This window comes from Aquarana catesbeiana, linkage group LG09 (genome assembly GCF_042186555.1).
Source record: "Aquarana catesbeiana isolate 2022-GZ linkage group LG09, ASM4218655v1, whole genome shotgun sequence".
NCBI classification, from domain to species: Eukaryota; Metazoa; Chordata; class Amphibia; order Anura; family Ranidae; genus Aquarana; species Aquarana catesbeiana.
In genome coordinates, this window is record NC_133332.1 from 63,824,053 (window position 1) to 63,851,972 (window position 27,920).

Consider the following 27,920-nt stretch of genomic DNA (forward strand, 5'->3'; position numbering starts at 1 on the left):
CCAACATTCCACACTGCCAACAGTGTCAAATACAGAAAGTCTTAGAGCAAGCTTCACCCGAGCCAAGTTTGGTGGTATGGGCAGCAGGGCAAGTAAATAATAAAGGTTTGCTTAGAATCGAGACCTGTATTTCATGTTTTAAAGATAGCCAAAGAGCAACTAAAATTGCCTGTAGGCATTAGGTGGCCATTGGGATGCCTTCAGACCTGCAACTTAATATGCTAGGGGGGGGAATAGACTGGTGGAGCTGGACTCAGTAATTTCGATTCCACCCAAATAAGGAGAGTGCTAGAAGAGTCTGCTGGAGGTAAATTTGCAAATCCAACAAAGAGATAGTTATGTTCCTTTATCTCTGAAGGTTTGACAGTATTTTACACAATTATCAGAATGTCATATGTAGATGACAATAACCCTGCAATTTGTCCATTTTCTAATCGAAATCGATACATTTTTATAACTTTGTTATCATTTACAGTTTTTCACATCCTACTCTTGTTAATGAATAACAGTGGGAAATAGGTGTAAAACATGTCCCTTTAGGTATATATATTGGGACAGCAGAAGCTCATCAGTACAGAAGACCAGAGAGGCACCATGTACACCTTCTTCATTCTTCTGCTCACCATCTGGCGGGCTCAAGCTGTCACTTTGGTAAGTCCTAACAGAGATTAAACTATATTAACCACTGCCATCATTTTAGGGAAAGGTTTTTTGCAAAAGCATTGTATTATTTTCTTTATTCTTTAGGAAACACAAACAGCAGTTCATATGCAAAATGTGCAGCCAATGTAATTGATTTTCATCTTAAGTTTTTTCTCAGTAAACATATTTAAGGAAGGACTGTAGCCTTGCATTTAATAAAAATATGTGCTGCAACACTTAAAGCTGAATTCCAGGCAAACAGCTAAATGGGAAAATGAAATATTTAGAAAGGAACAGTTTTACCTGTCAAAGGATTTGTATTTCTGTCCACTCAGTCCTGAGATTTACACATCTCTGAAAAACAGCACTGCTCTATCTGGCAAGGCAAAAGACCTGCTTTTTCTCTCCTAAAGTTTATGATCACTTACAGGTCTTGTCCCTCATGCAGGCTGTGGCTGCTTTCATCATAGTGGGATGAGAAGATCGGGCAGAGGGCAAGCCTGTAGTTTGTCAATCAGCAGCTGGCCATACCAAGCACTACTGCATTGGCAGAACTGACTATGCTGCTGAATCCCTTCCACTTGGGCTGCAGTGTCTGGGAGGGGAAGCATGTGAGATAAAAATGAAGGAAGATTTGATTGACTCAAGAGATCTGTTTTCAATTTATGGGGCTGTCACACAAGAGCCTTTAGATATATTTTAAGAGTTGGCATACACCGGCATTTGTGCTTTTCTCTTACATCAATTTGTGAATCTTTTTTCACAGCTATGGAAGGCAATATCATAATTTTTCATTGTAGTATGTATGCAATATATTGCTTTTGGTTTTTGCCTTCCTACAAAGTCAATACAAAGGTATCTCAGAGTCATATTAAAATTTGAAGGCAAATGTACCTTTAATTTACCTGAAATGTTACCATTTGTCTGTGCTTGATTTACTTCTAATCCTAAAGCTCCTTTACACTATCATGTACATCCACTAATTATTGCAATTAAAAATCCCTGTATATTGACAGCATTAGAAAATATTTCAAGATGAATGAAATAATTCTCTGGCTATAGTGTTCAGCTGGTTAGATACATTCTGTATTAGAGCTCATGTAACGTTTTCAGGTATTTTTTCTTTATATTCCTGTGCCATGATAATTAGGATTTCAACAGATTTTCACTTGGAATTGCCTCAGTGCAAAGGTTATGACTGTTTATCCATTTCTGAGAATTTAGGTGCAGTGCATAGAACTCTTTTTTTTTAAGGCTGAACACCAGGGACACAAAAAAATGCCCCTGCAATGGGTTTCCTCACACACACACACTAAAAGGCATAAGTGCTCTTTTTCTCTTTTTCTGCCTAGGGTAACAGTGAAAAGCGCCTACTTTATTCTTGATCCCTCGACAGCCACCACTCACCTCTTTGCTATGGCTTGTGGAAGGATCCCCTGACGTCTTCAGTTACAATGCCAGACTGATGGTCCTGCATTGTAGGTGATGATGGCTCAGCTGTGTAAAGTGCTGAAGAGCAGAGGCTGTGGGGGATCGGTTGCATGGAAGGAGAAGCCCGTAAGATCGAGGATTAATATAGGTAAATGTGCTTTTTACTGGTACTCTAGGCAAAAATTAGTATGTGACTCTTGTGTGAGGGGAGCCCCACTGGAAGAGCAAATTTTGTAATTTCCCTGGATTTCACCTTTACATTTAGTTGGAACATGTTCTACTGCAAACCATTTATTCTCTCATCTCTATGCATTTTGCCTGCACTGAAAATACATGACAAAGCATCTGGTGTGAACTAAAAGGCAATACCAGTGTATTTAATATATTGTTGTAGTTAGTTGAGATAGAAATATTAGAACCCCTTCTAATGATTCTATTTTATTACTTTTTGTGTTTATCTGTCAGAGCAATGTATGGATTAGTAATGTGTATGTTTGTCTTTTACAAGACGCAGAGTTTGATCTCTGAATCTGGATCTGGATTCCTAGATGAGAATGGAGTCTGTTACTGCACCGTCAACCTCCCAGATACCACCTTCCCGGCTGACCGCTTTGAGAAGCTGGAGATATCAAACCGTAACCTGACAATCACTGTGGAGAAGGAAATTACTAAGGTATGAATACCATATCTGCTATATATAAGGAGAGACTATAGATTAAACACCTCAATACAGGGCACTTACAACCCCTTCCTGCCCAGGCCATTTATCAGCTTTCAGCGCTGTCACACTTTGAATGACAATTGCGCAGTCATGCTACACTGTAAACATGTAAAATTTTTATCATTTTCTTCACACAAATAGAGCTTTCTTTTGGTGGTATTTAATCACTCCTGGGTTTTTTATTTTTTCCTAAAAGAAAAAAGACCAAAAATTTTGAAAAAAAAAAGTTTTTCTTAGTTTCTGTCAGTAAATTTTGTAAATAAGTAATTTTTCTCCTTCACCGATGGGCGCTGATGAGGCAGCACTGATGGGCACTGATAAGCTGCACTGATGGGCACTGATGAGGTGGCACTTATGGGAACTGATGAGGCGGCACTTATGGGCACTGATTAGGTGGCACTGATGATGAGGCACGAATATGCCGCACTTATGGGCACTGATAGGTGGCACTGATATGTGGCACTGATGAACACTGATAGGCGGCACTGATGGGTGGCACTGGTGGGCACTGGGCACAGATAGGCGGCACTGATGCACACAGGTAGGGGGCACTGGTGGGCAAGGATAGGCAGCACGGATGGGCGGCACAGATGGGCGGCACTGATGGGCATTGATGGGTGGCATTTATGGGTGGCATTGATGAGCAGCAGTGATGAGCATTGATGGGCAGCAGTGATGGGCATTGATGGGCAGCACTGATAGCCAGCACTGACTGGCATCACTAATGGCCACTGATTGCTGGCACTTGTGGGCACTGATTGCTGGCACTTGTGGGCACAGATTGGTGGCAATTGTGGGCACTGGTTGGCACTGATTGCTGGCAGTGGTGGGCACACACTTCTGGCACTAGTGGGCACTTAATTGTAATCAGGGCACTGATGATCAGTGCCCTGATTACATCCCTAGCTGTCCCCTGTGAGGAGATGCCACTGATTGGCTCTCCTCACACTCTGTCAGTGTGAGGCAAGGAGCACCGATTAAAGGCATCTCAGTGTTTACATGTGACCAGCTGTGATTGGACACAGTCGATCGCATGGTTAAAGAGCCGCGGCCACGATCACCGCAATGCGCGCCCCCGGAGGTGCATGAGTGCGGTCTCTCTGGAAGGGCATCATATGACATCCACCCAGAATGAGAGCCGCACCGCCCAGCCATCATTTGACGGCGGGCGGGAAGTGGCTAACATACCTCATAACTTTCTGAGATGAGAAACGACACACCCCTACAATGCACCATGCCATGAAGAATTGTTATGCAAAAAATTATTGGTTAACCCACAAGTGATTATTTTCACCACTGATTTTTCTTTATGCCAGCATTTAAAATGAACATTTGCAGTAATTTAGTGTTTGGATATACAGTAAGGTTTGCTACAATATAACACTTCTAGCACATTTATTTATAAAGGTCTATACATCAGACCAAAAGGAGGGACACATGAGGAAGAAAGAGGGACAGGGGAACGTGGTTCCAAAAGTGGGACAGTCCCTCCGAAATCAGAGACAGTTGGGAGATATGGATTAGCAACTCTAGAAAGTCCACAGGAATTTATAGAGGACATTTTCAGCCTAATTCTTATTTATAAAAATGGTGAAGAAAACCTGCGCTAATGAGCAAGACACAGTAAATAAAAATTGCTTAAATTCACAAAATGCAGCTGCAACAAAATACTTCAAATATCCATAAAGTAAAAAACATATAAATTAAAATTTGTGCGCTAGCGAAATATATAATGAGGTAGTACAATTAGGAAGCTCCTTGGGGTAATACCCGGAGCTACAATGTGTTTAAATCCCAACACAGAGAAATGACAAAACAGCAAATAAAGATTGTGCATTAAATCATATCTCCATAGAAAACAACAAATAAAGATTGTGCATTAAATCATATCTCCATAGAAAATAAAAAAATAAAGAAATATGAAAAAATTATTAAAAAGAGGTGAAAGTTCTGAAGATGCGATTGATCGTTTAATCATTTAAAGGACACCACATTCAGTCCATGAAAAACAAGTTAGCAAAAACCAAAATATGTAAAGAAGAAAAAAAGCCGTTCCTTTGGTGTGTCACATCAAGGTAGAAAGGTGAAAAGGTGCAGAAACACTTCCAAGCCACCATTGATTGCAGGAGAGGAGTAATGGATGTGCCCTTACCCCATTTGTTGGACCTCCTCTATGGCGAGGTCATACGGGCTTGCAGATATAACCCTCTGCAGGGACAGATAGAATATTGATGTCCGGGTCTTGTTTACGAGCAGCACCGACTCCGAGCTGATCCGACTGCTGCAGCATCAGAAGGGAGACTCAGGGTTCGGAGGATCCATAAGTAAGAAAAGAAGGGGAAAACTCCAATGGTGTAGTAATAATATTAGGGATTTATTAATTAAATAAACCGAAGGTATGTATACAAAAGTTCCAGTATACAAATCATTAAATCTAAAAAGCCGGCATAAAAACAAAGGCTGAACGCCCGTGCAAACAAGGAACACGTGATGGCAAGCACTGCGAGGCCACACCCTACATGTTTCATCATACGTGACGTCTTCTAGCGTGCCCCGTAGAAGACGTCACGTTTGACGAAACATGTAGGGCGTGGCCTCGCAGTGCTTGCCATCACGTGTTCCTTGTTTGCACGGGCGTTCAGCCTTTGTTTTTATGCCGGCTTTTTAGATTTAATGATTTTTATACTGGAACTTTTGTATACATACCTTCGGTTTATTTAATTAATAAATCCCTAATATTATTACTACACCATTGGAGTTTTCCCCTTCTTTTCTTACTTATGGATCCTCCGAACCCTGAGTCTCCCTTCTGATGCTGCAGCAGTCGGATCAGCTCGGAGTCGGTGGTGCTCGTAAACAAGACCCGGACATCAATATTCTATCTGTCCCTGCAGAGGGTTATATCTGCAAGCCCGTATGACCTCGCCATAGAGGAGGTCCAACAAATGGGGTAAGGGCACATCCATTACTCCTCTCCTGCAATCAATGGTGGCTTGGAAGTGTTTCTGCACCTTTTCACCTTTCTACCTTGATGTGACACACCAAAGGAACGGCTTTTTTTCTTCTTCACATATTTTGGTTTTTGCTAACTTGTTTTTCATGGACTGAATGTGGTGTCCTTTAAATGATTGAGCGATCAATCGCATCTTCAGAACTTTCACCTCTTTTTAATAATTTTTTCATATTTCTTTATTTTTTTATTTTCTATGGAGATATGATTTAATGCACAATCTTTATTTGTTGTTTTCTATGGAGATATGATTTAATGCACAATCTTTATTTGCTGTTTTGTCATTTCTCTGTGTTGGGATTTAAACACATTGTAGCTCCGGGTATTACCCCAAGGAGCTTCCTAATTGTACTACCTCATTATATATTTCGCTAGCGCACAAATTTTAATTGATATAATTCTTATTTATGTAACTTTAAAGAATTTTTAAAAAGCACATATAATTGTTTGTCCGAATACAATTTTGATGGGAATTTAACATGTTTTTCTTTTACATTCAGTACATCATATACAGGCTTATAGATTCTCCATGTAGGGGTTTCATGCTAAGTAACTGCTGGGTGAAAAGTGACTTACAGAATAAGCTACGTAGACAATAAAACATTTTCCAAAATTCATGAAGCTACATGAGGCATCTTGACAATAATCTCACAATACTTTTCGCAAGAACAGAAACTCGTATTCAAAACATTTAATTCACATACCAAAAGAATGCATAGGATTTTTTACATGAAAAAATTATTTATTTGTTGTGTATCAGCGTTCTATTTCTTTAAGCATTGTTTTAGCTCCTCCTAAAATGGCTCTAGTCTCTGATCTCTTCAATAGATGCCTCACAGAATCTCTCTCTATGTATAGTTACATAGTTAGTCAGGCTGAAAAAAGATACTAGTCCTTCCAGTAAGTTGAACCAATACAGCATCACCAATCAGGTTCAAAATTTCATGGAAGGTTTGAATGTAATTGGTGGCCATGAGGCTTTCTGCCTAGACTATGCAGGAGGGGGGTACAATTATTTTTTCAAAGACATAAAGGAAGCTAAATTGAACGTAGGTAATCAATGTTCTACTTATTGTCATGATCTTGGTCTGAAATTCGTTTCTTCAGTATTCTGAGCCACTGATCCTGATCAATATGGATGTAAGGTGCGTATACATATTTCTGGGTAACTCTTCCTACAATCTGGATAAAGGGTGCCAGCTGTTGGGTGAAGGTGGCATTGTGCAGAGACTGAAAAGAAAATTATTCTAAGGTGTGAAGGGACTTTGAGGCCACCATGTGACCATGAACTGGTCTCTTCTTTCTGGGGAGAACCCAGCTGTTGGACAAGTACTCTTGACATCTTAAGAGAGAGATCTTCAAAGATTTTATTTAGCATCAATAGTAGATTGCAAGACCAACTAGAAAGCAGCTGATGTGACAAGCTTGTGCCTGATCCAGTAAGATATGTCAACAGCACACACTACAAGCGCCCAGTAAATAACTTTGCACTTTATCTCAATATTGTGGGTGTGCTGATGACATAACTTATCCATGTACTATACCAAGACTAGCTGGGAAATGTTGCAGCACCCTGATCACCGTCAATACCAGTATGGTATAAGTTAATGTCCTGTCACTCTGCCTTGATTGGGTATTAGTACAGTTTAAAAGAAAGCAAAGACATGACTTTGTATTTAATTCAGCAGAGCCATAAAAGTACTTGTGCAGGTGGGATGTGAAGTGTAAGTGAGCGTGGTCAGGGAATTGGAAGAGGACCAGAGTACAGTGTCAGATTGCCACCATAAATTCTAAGGTGGCTGCATTGAGTGGATGATGTCTCTCTCATCTCTGGCACCTGAGAAAGTAGTAATGAATGGGAAAAAGAAGGCAAGAGACCTCCAGTGAGATTCTGAGACCAATGTGTAAAGGAAGAGGGGCACTGGCTATTTGTGACTCTGAAGCTTCTGGTTTGGACTCTGAAGTGATCAGACAAAGTTGTGGATATACTTAAGCTTAAAGCTTTGATTTTATTTTTATAAAAATAACAAACATGTCTAGACTTACCTGCTCTGTGCAATGGTTTTTGCACAGAGCAGCCCCGATCCTCTTCTTCTGGAGTCCCCCACGGGTGCTTAAGGCTCCTCCTCTACTTTCCATGGGAGCACCCGTGCGTGCTTGCCCCTGAGTCCCCGCTGCTGTGTCCACTGCCCCCAGCTCCCATGTCACAGCTTTTTATTGACCGCAGCAGGAGCCAATGGTTCCTGCTGCTATCAATCTATCCAATGAGGAGAGCGACAGCAACTGGAGCATGCATAGAATGTATTAAGGTGAAAAACTTTGAGACTTTACAACCACTTAAAATGTTTGTGATGATTCCATTCACTGCATCTAAGGCCCTTTGAGGTCAGCCCCTGCCGGCCATCTCTTACAGCCACTGCCTTTCCTTATCTGCATACTTGCTCTACTTAGGTGACTTAAAGTATTGAAGAGGCAGCTAGACAATAAGGATTTTGAGAAAAGTTCAGCAATGGCAGGCTCCATAGTACCTCCATAGTGCTCACATTACAAGAGGCAGTGTTATTTTTCCATCTGATCACTGAGCAGGATCCTGGCTGTAGGAAGGAAATCGTGACTCCTCACAATTCTACTTTTATCTCAAATATCTTCAGTCCTGATAAATTCCTAAAGCTTTACCTTTTTCAGTCACCTAAATATAAAAGTCCCATCTAGGAGCAGATACTACAAGGTCCCTCCTATCCTCCTATGACATTTGCTCATCAATATTTCCTCCTCAAAAGCACTCTTATTATACAGGGCAAAACCTGAAATACGTAAACTTAGCTTCTTAGAAGAGGTGATCCCTAGATTTAGGTGGTGTGGCATTTTGACTGAATCTCATACATTTGGATATCCAGAACAGAATTAAAATTTCAGTGTTATTTTTTGGTTTGCCAATATAGGTGTAATGTGACCTCCAAAGGACCAGTCAGAGACTATAGAAAAAATCTCCTCTTATATAGAAATAGATTGTTGCTTAAAGGAAAAGTGTAGTAAAAATAGAGTGTGGGAGGTATAGCATCAGCAATTTACAGCGGTGAACTGCAGTGAGCAACATTGCAGGTTGTCAAGGCTGTTGCCGCCTGCCAGGGCCAAACTTTGAGCAAATTCTTATGCCCCGTACACACGATCGGACTTTCAGACAACAAAACCGTGGATTTTTTTCCGAAGGATGTTGGCTCAAACTTGTCTTGCATACACACGGTCACACAAATGTTGGCCCAAAATTCTGAACGTGAGAACGCGGTGACGTACAACACGTACGACGAGCCGAGAAAAAGGAAGTTCAATTGCCAGTGCGGTGCCTTCTGCTTGATTCAGAGCATGCGTGAACTTTTGTGCTATGGACTTGTGTACACACTTCTGGAAATTTGAGAACCTGCTCTCAAACATTTGTTGGCGGAAAGTCCGACAGCAAATGTTCTATGGAGCATACACACGGTCGGACTTTCCGACAACAAGCTCACATCCAACATTTGTTGTCGGAAAGTCCGATCACGTGTATGTGGCATTACTATTTCTGGTACAGTCCTTGGAATGCGTGGCTCATGCTGTTTGTGCGCCTATACCTTATTTGCTAGTTACTTTCCTGCCCCAGGGCTACTGCCTCCTGCTGGGCCTAGACTGTGAGTGATATGTTATTATCTCTGGCAAAATCTTTGACATTGAAAGTGGCGTAAACTATCTATTATACTGCTTCTGGCCATATTCCCACTATCTGTTGTCAGAGCTTGCCAAAGCTTCCAAGCAGCCAAAAAAACATTGGTATACATTATTTCCAGGGATGCTATGATCTGCTTTTTGCCAATTTTTAAAAATTTTTTACAACATCATCTTGTGAGGCAGCTGTCATGGACTCCCAGACCAATTTGCACAATTCAACGTCATTTGTTGCTCTGTATTGCACCCTTTTTGAAACCTGGTTCCTAATGATATCAGTGGGACTTACGCTTTGGAAGTTCAAATTTTCGGAGGCTTGCAATTTATTAACCTTTTCCCATCTGCGCTATAGCCGAATAACGGCTACAGCGCAAACCTACAATGCCAGGAAGCCATCAATAGACGTCCTCCCCTTTGCACGCTGTTATCACCGAGTCATTGAGATCCCGGCCCCTTACCATGTGATCAGCTGTCAGCCAATGACAGCTGATCACGTGATGTAAACAGAAGATCAGTAATCTTTTTTTTTCTCCTCACGCTATTAGCGTGAGGAGAAAAAAAAAGACCGATCCCCGGCTTCTGTGTAAGGGACATTGGTCCCGAAGAGGAAGAGGCACAGCCGCCTCATCTGTGCCACCCAGTACCGCCTGCCAGTGCCACCTGCCAGTGCCCACACAGTGCATATCAGTGCCCACCAGTGTAAATCAGTGCCACCAATCAGTGCCAACTATCAATGCCCAGGAATGTCACCTACCAATGCTCACCAGTGGTACCAATCAATGCCTCATCAGTACCACTTAGCAGTGCTGCCTATCAGTGTCACCTACCAGTGCCCATCACTGTCCATCACTACCACCCATCAGTGCCCATCACTGCCACCTATCAGTGCCAGCTATCAGTGCCCTTCAGTGCCACCAATCAATGCCCTTCAGTGCCTGTCAGTGCCACTCCTTAGTGCCCGTTAGTGCCACCCCTCAGTGCCACCTCTCAGTGCCCACCGGTGCCGCCCATCAGTGCCCAAAAGTGCCGCTTATAAGTGCCCATCAGTGCCGCCTTATCAGTGCCTATCAATGCAGTCTATCGGTGCCCATCAGTGCAGCCTATCAGTGCCCATCAGTGCAGCCTTTTCAGCGTACATCAATGAAGGAGAAAAATTACCTGTTTGCAAAATCGTATAAGAAAATATAAAACGGTTTTGTATTTTCTTTCAAAATTTTCGGTCTTTTTTCATTTTTTTAACAAAAAAAAAATCCCAGAGGTGATCAAATACCACCAAAAGAAAGCTCTATTTGTGTGTAAAAAATGATAAAATTTAATTTGAGTACAGTGTTACATGACCGCGCAATTATCATTCAAAATGTGACAGCGCTGAAAGCTGAATATTGGTCTGGGCAGGAGGGGGGTTTAAGTACCCAGTAAGCAAGTGGTTAAAAAGTTTGGTCAAATCAGAAACGAGCATAGTTCACTCATCCTTGCTAATCAAGGGAAGCAAGTTTCAGAGCCATAAAGAAGAGGGTTCACGTTACAATTTTTGAAGTCTTACTGTATATAGCAAATTGTAATTTATGTTTGTTGCTCTTTTATTTACTCTACCAAATAAGTGAGACACGACTAGATAAATAGGGTTTTACTGATTTACTGAATTTACTGAAAAAAATAATAAGCCACTGGTAGGATCATTTTCATTACAATATTTGCATACATCTCTCTTGGGTATGATTTAACATAACCAGGGGAGTTTTGGACTGGGAAATAAGAGGTTGAAGGGATATATTGGGCTGATGGTCCTGAGGGGAGGTACTTCACTATTCAGTCAGAGTGGGAACCACAATCAGTGACACATGCTGGACATTATGTAGCTAATTTTTCCCTGTTTAGACCTGTGATCACAGCATCTGGCAGAGGGAATTCTACCAACACTGATTCACTTTGCAGTTTTGATATTTCATGGGATCAAATACCCAACACCACAAAGGAAGCTAATCCTGAAAGCTGTGGAAAGATGGGTCAATGAACATTTATGAATATTAACCTTTCACCATGTCCACTATTCACTGGTACACACATTATGACACACTTTGTCTGATAGATATTCCTCAGTCTACTGAAATCTAGCATTAAAGGGCCAATTAGTTAAAGTTGCCTCCCAGGCCAAAGGTTCTCAGTCCTCCCTTAAAGAAAAGTAGGTCCAAAGCTTTTTTGGCTTACTTCTCCTTTTACCCATTTTCAGCTGACAACGAGCTAAAGCCCGAACTCTGGAAAGATTCCAACCATATTGTCAGGATCTGCCCAGATGCCTGATCGGCAACTGGCTCAGCTTCTCAGCATGCCATCGATAGCTTGACCCAGCTGCTCTTGCCCCTCCACACCCTGGTGCTCCAGTGAGCCTTGGAGGGGCAGAGCAGAGAGACTTGACTGACAGTCATTGCTTTCTGCTCACTGATAGGGATGAGCCGAACACCCTCTGGTTCGGTTCGCACCAGACCCTGTGAACGGACCGAAAGTTCGCACGAACGTTAGAATCCCATTGACGTCTATGGGACTCGAACGTTCGAAATCAAAAGTGCTCATTTTAAAGGCTAATTTGCATGGTATTGTCCTAAAAAGGGTTTGGGGACCCGGGTCCTACCCCAGGGGACATGTATCAATGCAAAAAAAACTTTTAAAAACGGCCGTTTTTTCAGGAGCAGTGATTTTAATGATGCTTAAAGTAAAAAAAAAAAAAGTGAAATATTCCTTTAAATATCGTACCTGGGGGGTGTCTATAGTATTCCTGTAAAGTGGCGCGTGTTTCCCGTGTTTAGAACAGTCCCTGCACCAAATGTCATTTTTAAAGGAAAAAATCTCATTTAAAACTGCTTGCGGGTTTAATGTAATGTCCGGTCCTGGCAATATGGATGAAAATCAGTGAGACAAACACCATGGGTACCCCCCAGTCCATTACCAGGCCCTTTGGGTCTTGTATGGATATTAAGGGGAACCCCGCACCCAAATTAAAATAAGGAAAGGTGTGGGGCCACCAGACCCTATATACTCTGAACAGCAGTATACAGGCAGTGCAAACAAGACAGGGACTGTAGGTTTGTTGTTAAGTAAAATCTGTTTGTCATTTTGAACGGGTACATTTTTAACGTGTTTAGCTCCAGCCAAAAAATCTTTTTTAAGCTTTTTGGAAAACATAGGGAAGGGTTATCACCTCTGTAACATTTGTTTTGCTGTCTTTCCTCCTCTTTAGAAGATTTCACCTCACTTTTTGTCCCAATGACAAATGCTTTTTGAGAATTTTTTTTTTTTTTGTGGAACAAGGATTGGAAAGCATGGAAAGCATCAGTGGAAAGGAGAAATGTTTTTCCCATATTAACTCTTACAGGAGAGAATTTCCCTTCCTAGGGGTAGATTTCATCTCACTTCCTGTTGTCTCCTTCCGTTTGCAAGTAGGAGTCGTTTGTAAGTTAGATTTTGAAAGTAGGGTCCTGCCCTATATACTCAGCAGAGATTTGGGCCTTAGGTGTTGTTGTGGCCACAACACTGTAAGCCCTCACAGGGCCCTGCTGTGAAATATTAGATCAAGAATTGTAATTACATGCCCCTGTTGAACAGGGGCAGAAAAACTGGGCCTTTGGTGGTGGTGGTGGTGGTGCTGGTGCCACAACACTGTAAGTCCTCACTCGCTCTTGGTGGGTGCAGAAATGGGCCCTGCTGTGAAATATTAGATCAAGAATTGTAATTACATGCCCCTGTTGAACAGGGGCAGAAAAACTGGGCCTTTGGTGGTGGTGGTGCTGGTGCCACAACACTGTAAGTCCTCACTCGCTCTTGGTGGGTGCAGAAATGGGCCCTGCTGCAAAGTATTGCATCAAAAATTGTAATTACACGCCCCTGTTAAACAGGGGCAGAAAAATTGGGCCTTAGGCACTGGTGCTGGTGCCACAACACTGCAACCCCTCACAGACACTCTAGTTGGAACGCAGGAACGAGCCCTGCTGCAAAGTATTGCATCAAAAATTGTAATTACACGCCCCTGTTAAACAGGGGCTGAAAAATTGTGCCTTAGGCACTGGTGGTGGCGCCCAGAACCAAAAATGTTCTTACAAGCTATCAGCGTGATGATTGAGGAGGAAGAGGATAATTACTCAGGGATAGTCACTCAGCATCAGCATAGACAGTCTTTGAAGGGATCTGAGATTTCAAAAAAAATTATTCGGTTACATCAGCATCAGGTGCTTGGTAGCTGGTGGTGATGCAAGACTGATTCATTTTTATGAAGGTCAGTCAATCGACCGAGTCGGTGGACAGACGCACCCTGTGATCGGTTACCACGCCTTCAGCAGCACTGAATGTGCGTTCCGAAAGAACGCTGGATGCAGGACAGGGCAGTAGCTCAATTGCATACTGTGCAAGCTCTGGCCAGTGATCCATCCTCAAGACCCAGTAACCCAGAGGATTTTAGGTGGGAAAGGTGTCCAAGTCTGATCTTGCCCCTAGGTATTCCTGCACCATGTAAAACAGACGCTGGCGATGGTTGCTGGAACCGATCATACCTTGGGGCTGCGGACCAAAAAATTGTCTGAACGCATCGGTAAGACGGCCACCTTCTCCACCGCTCCTTCTTTGACTGACCGAAGCCTCAGCAACACGTTGTCCAGAAACAGGAGTTTGTAACCTCCCAGTCTCTGGGAACGCGTTGCACAGACCTTTCTGCAAGGCCTCCCGAAGATGTTTCATCCTCTGCTCCCTCTGCGATGGCAAGATAAGGTCCGCAACCTTACCCTTGTAACGTGGATCAAGGAGGGTTGCCAGCCAATATTGGTCCTTCTCCTTGATACCACGAATACGAGGATTCCTCCGCAGGCTTTGCAGGATCAGGGAGGCCATGCAGCGTAGGTTTGCTGAGGCATTCGGTCCGGAGTCCTCTGGGTCACTAAGGACGACATGGTCCGCAGCCACCTCCTCCCAGCCACGTACAAGTCCATGTGTTTCTTGGGACTGATCCCTTAAAGACTGCTGCTGATGCTGAGTGCCAGGCTCCACCTCCATACTGACACAATCTTCCTCCTCCTCCTCCTCCTCCTCCACCTCCTCTTCCTGTGTGATCGGCGGGCACGCAGGAACACTGTCTGGATAAAGGGGGCCTTGAGAGCTAAGGAAGTCCTCCTCTTCCTGCCTCTGTTCTGCCTCAAGTGCCCTGTCCATTATTCCACGCAGCGTGTGCTCCAACAGGTGGGCAAGGGGGACAGTGTCACTGATGCATGCACTGTCACTGTTCACCATCCTCGTGGCCTCCTCAAATGGTGACAGGACAGCGCATGCATCCCTGATCATGGCCCACTGGTGTGGGGAAAAAAAAAGCTCCCCTGACCCTGTCCTGGTGCCATAGTCGCACAGGTACTCATTGATGACCCTCTGCTGCGTGTGCAGCCGCTGCAGCATGGCCAATGTTGAGTTCCACCTGGTGGGCATGTCACAGATTAGGCGGTTCTTGGGCAGGTTAAACTCCTTTTGGAGGTCCGTCAGCTGAGCACTGGCATTATATGACCGGCGGAAATGCACACAGACTTTCCTGGCCTGCCTCAGGACATCCTGTAAGCCCGGGTACCTGCCCAAGAACCGCTGCACCACCAAGTTAAGGACGTGAGCCAAACAGGGCACATGGGTCATTTGTCCCTGTCGGAGGGCAGAGAGGAGGTTGGTGCCATTGTCGCAAACCACCATTCCTGCCTTAAGTTGGCATTGCGTCAACCACCTCTGAACCTGCCCCTGCAGAGCTGACAGAACCTCTGCCCCAGTGTGGCTCCTGTCCCCCAAGCACACCAGCTCAAGCACCGCATGGCATCTTTTGGCCTGCGTACTTGCGTAGCCCCTTGAACGGCTACGGAGCACCGCTGGTTCCGAGGACAAAGCACAGGAAGAGGCCATGGAGGAAGAAGAAGAGGAGGGGGTGGAGGAGAGAGGTGTGTCACAATCATTAGCATTTTGGAGGCGTGGTGGCGGAACAACCTCCAACACTACTGCAACTTGTCCTGCATCCTTCCCAGCTGCCAGCAGAGTCACCCAATGCGCCGTGAAACTTAGGTAACGTCCCTGTCCATGCCTGCTGGACCATGAGTCAGCGGTAATATGCACCTTACCGCTGATCGCCCTGTCCAGCGAGGCATGGACATTGCCTTCCACATGCCAGTAGAGAGCCGGAATCGCCTTCCGTGAGAAAAATTGGCGTTTGGGTACCTGCCACTGAGGAACCGCACATTCCACAAACTCACGGAAGGGGGCAGAGTCTACCAACTGAAAAGGCAGCAGTTGAAGTCCTTCTTGGCCTTCCAGACATACTAATGGCCTGTAGCTGCACTAATCTGGGATATATATATATATATATATGTATGTACTGATACTGCAGCTAGCAAAATCAACTGCCTGCCTGTTGTATGAGAACACCACCAACCTTCTACAGGTAGCTTTAGCTGAACACTGTGAGGTGGACGCACCCCACTAACTTGTAGGTTTAGCTGAACACTGTGAGCAGGACGCACTGTACTAACTGTAAATAGTCTAGCTGCCTGACTGGGTACTAATAGGATCAAAAGAACACCAGCAATTTTCTTCAGGTATCTGTATTTACTGTAACAAGACAAGCCTGCCTGTCAGTAAGAAGATAACAGGAACAGATCTAGCTGAACACTGTGAGCAGGACGCACCTCACTAGCTTGTAGGTTTAGCTGAACACTGTGAGGTGGACGCACCCCACTAACTAGTAGGTTTAGCTGAACACTGTGAGCAGGACGCACCCCACTAACTTGTAGTTTTAGCTGAACACTGTGAGCAGGACGCACTGCACTAACTGTAAATAGTCTAGCTGCCTGACTGTGGTACTAATAGGATCAAAAGAACACCAGCAATTTTCTTCAGGTAGCTTTATATACTGTAACAAGACAAGCCTGCCTGTTAGTAAGAAGATAACAGGAACGGATCTAGCTGAACACTGTGAGCAGGACGCACCCCACTAGCTTGTAGGTTTAGCTGAACACTGTGAGGTGGACGCACCCCACTAACTTGTAGGTTTAGCTGAACACTGTGAGCAGGACGCACCCCACTAACTTGTAGGTTTAGCAGAACACTGTGAGCAGGACACACTGCACTAACTGTAAATAGTCTAGCTGCCTGACTGTGGTACTAATAGGATCAAAAGAACACCAGCAATTTTCTTCAGGTAGCTTTATATACTGTAACAAGACAAGCCTGCCTGTCAGTAAGAAGATAACAGGAACGGATCTAGCTGAACACTGTGAGCAGGACGCACCCCACTAGCTTGTAGGTTTAGCTGAACACTGTGAGGTGGATGCACCCCACTAACTTGTAGGTTTAGCTGAACACTGTGAGCAGGACGCACCCCACTAACTTGTAGATTTAGCAGAACACTGTGAGCAGGACGCACTGCACTAACTGTAAATAGTCTAGCTGCCTGACTGTGGTACTAATAGGATCAAAAGAACACCAGCAATTTTCTTCAGGTAGCTTTATATACTGTAACAAGACAGGCCTGCCTGTCAGTAAGAAGATAACAGGAACGGATCTAGCTGAACACTGTGAGCAGGACGCACTGCACTAACTGTAAATAGTCTAGCCGCCTGACTGTGGTACTAATAGGATCAAAAGAACACCAGTAATTTTCTTCAGGTAGCTGTAAATACTGTAACAAGACAAGCCTGCCTGTCAGTAAGAAGATAACAGGAACGGATTTAGCTGAACACTGTGAGCAGGACGCACTGCACTAACTGTAAATAGTCTAGCTGCCTGACTGTGGTACTAATAGGATCAAAAGAACACCAGTAATTTTCTTTAGGTAGCTGTAAATACTGTAACAAGACAAGCCTGCCTGTCAGTAGGAAGATAACAGGAACGGATCTAGCTAAACTGAATACAGTGTATATATATATATATATATATATATATATGCAACACCTGGGATGCATATATATACACAATACACTGTAAGTGCAGCTAACTGACTGACTGTCCTGCCTAATCTAGCTAACTCAAATGAAATGACACTGTCTCTCTCTCTCTCTATCTCTCAGCACACTGGAACACACTGCACAGGGCCGCCGTGCAGGTGGCCTTATATAGTGTGGGGCGTGTACTAAATCTCCTGAGCCATAATTGGCCAAAGCCTCCTTGGCTTTGGCCAATTACGGCTCTCTGTTCAGGCGGCGCTGTGATTGGCCAAGCATACGGGTCATAGTGCATGCTTGGCCAATCATCAGCCAGCAATGCACTGCGATGCCGCAGTGAATTATGGGCCGTGACGCGCCACACGAATTTGGCGCGAACGGCCCATATCGTTCGCAATTCGGCGAACGACCGAACAGCCGATGTTCGAGTCGAACATGGGTTCGACTCGAACACGAAGCTCATCCCTACTCACTGAAGGCTAAGAAATGAGCCATTAGTGGTCTTTTGATTGCTCAGTTCTCAGTCTTAGAAGTGGCAAGGAACAGATGAAGCATCGTACCAATGCTGCATCCACCTAGATAAGTATACAGTAATTTTTTTTTTTAAATCCCAAACTTCTCTTTGAAAATACCACAGGAGATTGATTATCATCATGGCTGCAGTAAGGTGAATTCAGACTTTAGCACCTAAAAAAAATCACAACAACCAATTCATAATGTTATTGACGAGACTGCAGGAGGACCATAGAGAGTTGCATTCTCCAACTTGCAGACCACATACTAATTCCAGGAATGAAGCGTAAAGTGCATCAGCCAAAACTTTTAGGCTTCATGCACACTGTATGATATTGATGCTTTTTTCTCCTACAGGGGTTTAGCAGCCGCAAAAAAGTGTCAAAAAGCTGCTTTTTGCATGTGCGTTAATATGCCTTCCTATGTCTGGCATTAATACATTCTATTGGCAAGAATCCTGGCCATTCCAATGCATTAATGCGGGAATGCGACTGCAGTTAACACACGTTAAGGTACTTTTGAGTGTTTTTTTATGCTCAAAAGCTCCTACCTAGAATGCACAAGTGATAGCGTTTTCTGCCTGTAAACTTCTGCCACTAAATCCTAAAAATGCATATTGTGTGCATGGACACATAGGCTAACAGGGGAGTTTAAAGACAGAGAAAATAAAAAGCTCAAACACCTGTAAAAGAAGCTTTTTTGGGCTGCAGTGTACATGAGCCCTTAAAGAAGTATGTTTTTTTTTGTTGTTTTAAGATTCATACTTACCTAGGTGGATGCAGCATCGGACTGATGCTGCATCTGTCCCCCGCCGCCTCTTCACTGAGAACCGAGCCACCGAACACGATGGCTCGGTTCTCTTAGCTCCCCGAGCGGAGAACTGCTGCCTGTCGGTCAGCAGCTCTCCTGCTCTGCTCCTCCATGCTCATTGGAGTGCTGAGCTGTGGAGGGGCAGGGAGCTAATAGGCTAAGACTGCCATCAGTCCAGGCAGCTGGCGGATCCAGACTTCCTAACTGGGGATGACACGGTGCCTGGACTGATCTTGGTGACATCAGCGTAGAGCAGACTTCAGCCTGCTCTCTGCTGAAAACGGGTCACAGGAGTGCAAAATGAATTGCACTCCTGTGACCCATAGGAGAAGCCCAGACAAACAAACTAAGGCTGGACTTCTCCTTTAATTTTGTTCTGGTAAAAGTGAGAAAGGTTTAAATATGTTAGATTTTTATTGATGTGTGTTTTGTGGGAGATGTATTCTCACTTCCTGTTAAAGGGGGCCATAGAAAACAACCTGATGAGAAATTTCCACCCTTCCCCACTCTATCCAAATCTTATTAAATAGTTAGTGTTAGGTATTAATTATTTCCTACGTTATCAAAAATGAAGAAAGGTTTGTTTTCAGATATATTTTCAGCAGACCATAAGGTATACTGACAGTAATACATACAGGTGTGATATCTCTGTACAGATCTACATCTATCAGAGTACATTGACCGTGTACATAGAGCAACTGAAGAACCTGTCCAAACGTGTGGAGATCATGGAGAACGGAGGTCACTCCTACACTGAACTGGACTTTGAGCTCATCAAGTTGGAGATCAAAGAGATGGAGATCCTCATAGTGCAGCTGAAAGAGTCATTTAATGGCTCCAGTGTCATCATAGAGACTCTCTACCAGGAGGTAAGACAAAACTATGTATTCTCACCAGTGGTGTGCCATCAGAGCAGCCCTAAACTATCAGAATCATTGATCTATGTAATATATTATATTATAATATATTTTTTCCATGAATGTGCATTCAATCATTCCCAATAGTCTATATTCTTCATTACTTTTCTCTTGGTTGCACTGCTATTAGTAGTGTATGTTTATGTTAGAGCTTTTATCCAATTATATTTCAGCCATGATAGCCATCATGTGTTGCCAGGGTCAAATAAATCTGACTTGAGGTACAGTACTGGCGCCTGTAGCTTACAGTAAATGACAATGAAACATTAGCTTTAACCAATCAGATTTTTAGTTGGCGACTTTGGGACCATCTAGCAGGTGCACAATAACTTATGCCAGAAATATGAATGGACAGACTTAGCTTTCATCTTTAGCATCCATGGAAATAGAAAAGTTATTAGAGTAAATTAAACACACAAAACGCACATTGAACTCTTTTTGAGGGAACGAAAAAAAGAAAGATGGATTTTGTGTACAAATAATAGTAGTTTTGGTGAGTATAATGCATTTTATTTACATTTTTTTAATATAGTCAACCCTACCTAATGCAGGCCCTGTTTTTTCTGTCTCCCGGGTTTTTTTTTGTGCTGAATTTTTAAGGGTGCTTGTCCCTTTAAAGAAATAAAGAACTAAAAAAAATGTGTAATTAAATGGCACAATAAAAACACTAAGTATCACCATTTACAATAAAACCATAGTGATTGTGCATAAATAATCTGTGCAGAAATAATTCAATAATTCGATTGCAAAGATTTAGTGATTAAGAACCAGTCCCAATATTAAAGTCCAAAAATTGTGAAGTAATAGGGAAATAACTAGACATGTGCACACTGAAATATTTTGTTTCGAAATTTCGTTTTCGTCCGAAAAATACATTTATTTAGTTACTCCCGAAATTCGTTTTTATTTATTTAGTTTTTCGTTAAAAATTGCATTCGTCCGAAAATCCAAATTGAGGTTGAATCTGTCATTGAAGGCTTATGATGTCTGTCGAATGTTCAAAGAAGATTCGATGGAGCAGCTAAACTGTACGACGCCGTATAGTTTACCTGCTCCGTCGAATCTTCTTAGAACTTTCAACAGACACCATAAGCCAAAGTACGTGTGTACTTAGTTCTAGCTATTTTACTGCTCCTCCTCTTTGGTTACAATCAGCCAATAACATTCATCATCATCATTATTTTTATTTATCTTTTCTCCCCTACGTCGAATCTTTTCTCCCCTACGTTGAATCTTTTCTCCCCTACGTCTAATCTTTTCTCCCCTCGGTCGAATCTTTTCTCCCCTACGTTGAATCTTTTCTCTCTATGTTGAATCTTTTCTCTCTATGTAGAATAATCTTGGACTAATAGAGTTAAGGTTAGGCGCATTCGACCACAGGTTTGATGGACACAGATTGTTATTGTCAGCATCATGTCGAATCTCCTATCTATATCGAACTGTTGTAGCAACGAAAACGAAAATCAAGCATTTGTTTATGTGGGATCTTTCGTTTTTCGGATTCTGCATTTTCGTTATCGTTTGTTAAAACGATAATGAAAATACCTGAAATTCGGACAAAAATGCATTCGGACGAAAACGAATGCACATGTCTAGAAATAACCCAAGGAATCCCTCTGGTAACAAATATAGTGAAAAAGTTTATTTCCCAGCGCAGGAAAACTACTCAAGTGCTACGATGCTGAGATAGGGCAATCATTCAAGGCAGCTTACTGAACTCATAGATCTCAACACAGAAGCTATAAAAGCGCTTGTAAAAATGTGTCCTCCAGCCAGGTTAGACTACTATCCATCCACTATGGATCAAACCCCCAGAGCTCCATATCAAAAGCAGTTCACAGCCACAGTTATCAATTATGGAGATAGAAAAAAGTGAAGCTTCATGGTGCAGTAAACCTCTATAACATTTATTAGTTGGACAATTGCACTTACAGTTCAGCAGTAGGAATGTAACAGTGTATCAAACACAATACAGGCTTCAAGCACCGCTGCGCGGGTCCCGGCAGTGTCTATACCCAATATTGTCACTTAATCAGCTCCACCTGACATGTTTCTCCCGAAAGGGCGTCTTCATATTTCCTGCCCTTTTTTATAACTATTTTATAGGTCATCACTGAAGACCTAGATGTGTAATGGCCTTTTACTTTTCTTAAATTGTGCAATTCACTAAGTGCAATGCTACCTTAGTGCTTAAAGAGAACCTGTCCTCAGATCTTTTAATTCAACAAAAATCATTTATCCCACATATGTGCATTTAACATATCTTATGCCTGTTATTTTAAAGTGCAAATATAAATTGTGCAGACATCCAAAAGCCCCAAGATTGCTGCTGAGTGCCACCATCTTGGATGTGATGTCAGCAACCCCAGCTAACTCAGACAGGGCCACAATTAGATATTGTTGGGTCCCATACAGCCTGCCTGACAGGCTATATAGTGCCCTCTCTGTCCCCTTCCCCTGCTGCTGAACTGGTTGGGCCAGAGGAACTTTTAATTAAGTGCTAGGAACCACAGACCCAGGAGTTACTGTGCATGTGCTCAAATGTATTTGAAGAGTCCTCTCTCTGCCCCCAGGACCCCTGCTGAACTGATAGGGCCTGGCCAAATACAGAAGGACCAGCTCTCTACCCTTCTATCCCTGGACTCAGAACTGTTAATCAAGTGACACTCTATATTCCCCTTTGCTCCTTCCCTGACTGCTACATACAAGTTTATGTAGGGAGGTAAGGGGAGGAGCAGTGAAGGGCAGAGGAGGTGGACCAGCACAGAACGTATTCCCAGAGAAGGAGAGTGCTATGACCAAGGAGGGAGGGGCTGTGCAAAGGAATTTTACCCCCGGGGTTAATTTTCACCCCTTTCTTACCTGGTTTTCTGGGCAGAACTATAATAGCATACTTACCCACCCAGCAAATCCAGCCCAGTCCAGCTACAACCCGGGTCCTGCACCATCGTCTTGTTTGTGAGGCTAGCTGTCTCTTCCAGATCCTAACAGCTGGCTCTCTGCTGATGCTGATGATGATTATGCATGAGCCGTGTGCTATACATAGCCCCATAGACTCCTGGGATTCAGGATGTGGCTATCTCTGGAAAGTTTCAGATGAGGGAACATCATTCGAAAAAGCCAGAAGCACTATGCTGCACTCCACTGAAAATACTGGATATATTCCAACCAAAAAAAAGATAATTTGAATAAAGAGATCCCCCACCACTTTTACCCTATTCCCCCCTTTTATTACCTCCTTATATCCTCACACCCCTTTCTAACAAAATTACTATGGTTTATATCATATGCTGAGTAATTTGGTGTTCTAAGTTTGAGATTTTTTTCTTGTTCAAAGATGTTATTGAGATTTTTATGAAAACAGAATCATAACAGCTGCTACCCATATATCCAGTGAAGTGACTGGCCTCAGGTGATACACAGAGATTAAATAAATCCTCCTACATAAGTTGTATATGTTTATCTGCAGCTGTTTGTCCACTACATCCAATCAAAGTGCAGCATTTACACAGGATCCCTCAGCTTTGAAAAACAGGGGGGCGGGGAGCTGAAGTTACATCAGTGAGGAGAGCTCTGAGACCTGATTGGAGGAAAGGGACACACCCCCTTCACACAGCTCACAGGAACAGAGCTGAGGCTGTCAATTACAGGCTGTGTCCTCCCCATGCCCCCCCCCCCCCATGTTTAGTTCCAAAACTGTTCTACCAGCTTGTCTGTATTTTCTTTGTAGATCCGTAACATTTCCATCATAGTGAACCAGTTGAAAATCTATGATAAGAACAACGTGCTGGTGATCAGACGGGAGCTTGAGGCTCTGAAGAAAAGCCTGGAGGATTGTGAGAAGAACAATACAAAACCAAGCTATCCTTCCCTTCCTTCACCTGATATTGGTAGGTTAAAAGAAAGACCTAATTGAAAGGATAAGTCCACCCTAAAACTAAAATCCCTGCATCTACAGACATCCACAATAATCCAACACTAACCTACCTAGCCCTGTAAAGAAGAAATCAGTATACATACCTTTTTTAAAGCTGATCCGATCCGGTCTTCAGTGGCAGAAGCTCTGCTGAGGACACAACCGACAACAGCTGTGAAATGAATGGGGAGGGACTTCATCCATAGACTTACTATGGGGCTTCCGCTGTCGGATGTGTCCTCTGCACCCGCCTACACAGAGAAGCCGCAGCTGACAGCTCAGCGTGGGATCGGGTAGGATCGGCAAAAAGGTATGTATACTGATTTCTTCTTTACAGAGCTAGATAGGTTAGTCTTAGCTTGTGGATGTCTGTAGCGATTTTAGTGTTAGGGTGGACTTCTACTTTGAGTTCACAAAAGTTATTTAGATTGTAAGTTCTAACAAGCAGGTACCTCTGATTCCTCTTGTATTGATTTGTGTTGTAACTAACTGTACTGTCTGCCTCTATTTTGCAAAGTGCTGCCCAACCTGTTGGCACTATATTGATCTTGTATAATAATAATATTTACCAAATTTAAAACAATATACAGCATCCATGGGCACTGCTCACATTTTTGCATTCTTGGTGTACTGTATGCGAACCTGTCATGTGGGAAACTGCGTTTGCTGTTCTCTCCATATAAAACAAATCTAGGTACCCTGGCTATCATGCAGAAGCTCTGCTTTCAATATTTTGAGTCACTGCCCTGCAAAAATTATAAGGATAATGGGGGGGGGGGATTCCATAAAGCTGCTTCACCACTTTTCTGGCATAAATCCCTTGTTACTGTATTGCACCAAATTTATGAAGTATTTGTGACACTTTTGGTTTTGACAGCGACTTGTGCACTGAATTCAGGTAGTTCTTAAATGTGCCACTTTTACATTGTGTCTCATTGAATGCGCCAAATGTAAAAGTAGGACTAATTGAGACCAACTCTCTTTTGGTGTACAGTTAGAAAACCTCTCTCTGACAGATTTTGTGCAAGTATTTTGAGTGCATTCTAAAAGTGACACAGCACGAGCCTAATTCAAGTACAAGTTCTAGACAGAAAAAAGGACAAGGATTCCCCACTAGGGCTTTTAAGGCCTAAGTATAGCAAAATACAGGATTCTTATGTTAAAAAATAGTAGTACAAATTTTATTGAAAACAATGTTAGGGAGAATACGGCTAATATTTATACAGCATGAACAGAAAAAACAAGGTATACAAGAACAGTACTGTACATTGTCAATACATAAAAAGTCATACATACAGGGTATGCTTCTGAAAAGAAAGCTTTCTTTCTGGAACCAGACCCTGTGTTCATGGCATATTACCATCTCTCTCTCCCTGGCTAGTACTGCTATGTGCTGACTATCTTTACAGATATTATCTTCGGGACTCCCGACCCAATGCCAGCCTGCGATTCTGGGTTGCCATTGTCAGGTTTTTCCCAGGCACTGATATAGGGTCATTTTCAGTGGCGGCCGCTCATACAGGGCACGGGGGCGCTGCCCCCCTAATCCATGCGCCCGTCCCCTATTCTCAATGCAGGACGCTGGATGCATGAATGTCAATTTATTTTAATTTTTTTAAGCATATGATTAGAGCCTGAGGCTCTATTTGGCTTCAAAAAGGGTGGGCTTGGGGCGCAGATAACCCCATACCATAGATGGGTACCAACCATGTTAACCCCATACCACAGATGTGTACCATCCATGTTATATATATGCATATAACATCCATATTCTCCTCCTCCAAAGACCCAACCACTGCCACAGCACGAAAGGGGTAAAACCTTACCCTTGCGTGCACCTCCACACCCTCAATGCTCGCTGTACATCTTTCTGCGCCCCTGGGAGATGGGCCCAGACCTACATGGAGCGTGCCCAGTGAACGACTCAGGAAGTCCTGCCACACCTGCAAGTCCTCTCCGTGCTCACTGTTGAGACTCACAAATTAAGCAAAATTTAGCTTCCCAACGATTGTAACTGACGCAACTGTAACTTGCGCCTTCCAATGGTCCCACGCACTTCTGTCTTGAGATTTTCCAGCTTGTCCGTCGGCAATCGACATTCCATTCCCATCAAATCCACTTCAATTCCCAGGAAAACAATGGTATACGTGGGGCCCTCTGTTTTTGAGTGCTAGCGGGACCCCGAAATTCCACTATATGTTGCAATGTCCCCACCAAGACAGCGCAAATGTTGGAACCCGATGGGCCAATGCATAGGATGTCATCCAGATAGTGAATGACCAAGTTGATCCCAGAGACGTCCCGTACTACCCATTCCAAAAAGGAACTGAACGTGTCGAAGAAAGCGCATGAGATGGAGCATCCCATCGGGAGACAACGCTCCACCTAGTATGCCACATTTCATGTACTGCCCAGCAGATGGAAACTGTCTGGATGAACTGGCAAAGCCGGAAAGCTGATTCAATATCTGCTTTCGACATCAGTGACCCCTGCCCATAACGACAAACCCATGATCTTGATGCATCAAAAGAAGTATATGTTACCGCACACTTCGAATCATTAACCGACCCACCCTTCGGAAAAGAAAGGTCGTGAATCAATCTGAACTTGTTTGGCTCTTTTTTGGGAACTACTCCTAATGGAGAGATCACCAGGTCTGGAAATGGACCCGTATTAAAAGGGGCCAGACATCCTCCCCAGACTTACCTCTTTCCCAAGCTTTTTGAAACCACGGTCGGATGCAGCAGGGCCGAATGTAAATTCTTCGCTATGGGTGGTCATAGATGAGCATGGCATTTTGAAACTGCTCGAGAAACCCGATTCCCACAACTGAGCCGCTTTTCGGTCGGGGTACCTACTGAGGAAAGGAAGCATCGCCCCAAACCTACACGTGCCCTCATTGAACTGCCAACAGAAACCCCATCTTTTTTCTGTTGGTTATCCCGAGGCTGCGGTACCTGCGACCCCTGCCTAAAAAAAAAAAAAAAAAAGGAAAACTGATTAAGAGCTTGCGCCGCTGTCGTAGGCTTCATCCACAGGCCAATATCCTTGTGATCCCAGCGCAGTGACGGTCGGGCGGCCATTCGTTTTCGACACTGTCTGTCGTACCGCAGCCATGCCCCACCGCCATCCGTCCGACGAGCCTTTCCTCTGGCATCAATCTGTCCAGATTGAATTTCTCTAGCGGCAATAATGTGAAGATCTCCCTCTGTTTTTTAGCTGGGCCCCAGGGAGCCCTCAAAATAGACATAAACCTCACTTCTTGCGGAGTCCACCAACCTGACCGAATCCGCTTTCTTCTCCGTTGCCTCTCCATGTCTATCAGGAGCCAAAACGTTGGCCGGTACGTGGGGATGATAGACTACTGCCATCCCTGTTCCCGCTGACGTTGCCAGTGAATTGCTTGCAACCCTGGTAGCGACTGCATCCAGCGGTGTAGCCATCGTAGCACGCTCCTTACCTATGTGGTGGGGCCCAGTGCTGGCAACGAACTGTCTTTGTGTTCGGCTCAAAGCGCTGAACCAGGTCCCTCAAACCCGACAATAAAACCTGCATGTCTGTCCTACCCGCAATTTTTCCTGCGTCCCTGGGCTGTTCTGCGTGGGGCCTATCACCACCTGCCCCTGATGAACTACCCTCACTTGGGGAACCCCGCTTTCTACCCTGATCCAACAACTGTTTTAATAAAGAAGAAACAGATAAGGAAGAATTGCACTTACCGGGCTGCCAAGGACTGGGCCCACCAGCCGCCACTCCGGAATCCACCGCTGCCGGATGTCCCTGGTCCTCGTCCCTCTCTGACCCGGACAGTTCTCCCTCCGATCTGTCGCTGTTCTCCTCCGGCCGAACGGCCACCGTCTCACTGTCACAGCGCTCCTCATGGTCCTCCCTCTGTTCAACGCGGGACCTCTGGCCAGCATCCGGAGACACGGCTCCCTTTCGTTGGGCCGACTGGCTGCTCTGACCTTCTCCTGCAACCCTGGCCGTCCGCTCTTGGCATCTGCGAGGAGCAGGGGGGGGTCGGAGCCATGTGCTGTACTGGGCTCCCCATCCCTGCTCTCCTGCCTCTGCACTGTGTCCTTCTTAAGACCCCATTCCTGGATCTGGTCACTGGGGGGTGGAGGTTCTCTCCCTCTCATATGCTGCTGCATATTGCCCCTGACCACCAGGAGAGGTGTCAGGGCTGAAGCGCTGCTGCGGTAGTGACCGCTGAGTGCGTGGAGCCACTGGTCCCCCCGTTCGGCGCTGCTCTCACCTCATTTTTAATGGCTGCTATCTGTGCCTGCAGCCAGTCTGTGCCTTGTGCCGCCGCCGC

At 44.0% G+C, this 27,920-nt stretch overlaps 1 pseudogene; it reads left to right on the forward strand.

The window, feature by feature from the left end:
• The first annotated feature begins 528 nt into the window (after positions 1 to 528).
• The window catches only part of LOC141107168 (olfactomedin-4-like), a 33,816-nt pseudogene continuing 6,424 nt past the window's right edge, over positions 529 to 27,920 (forward strand).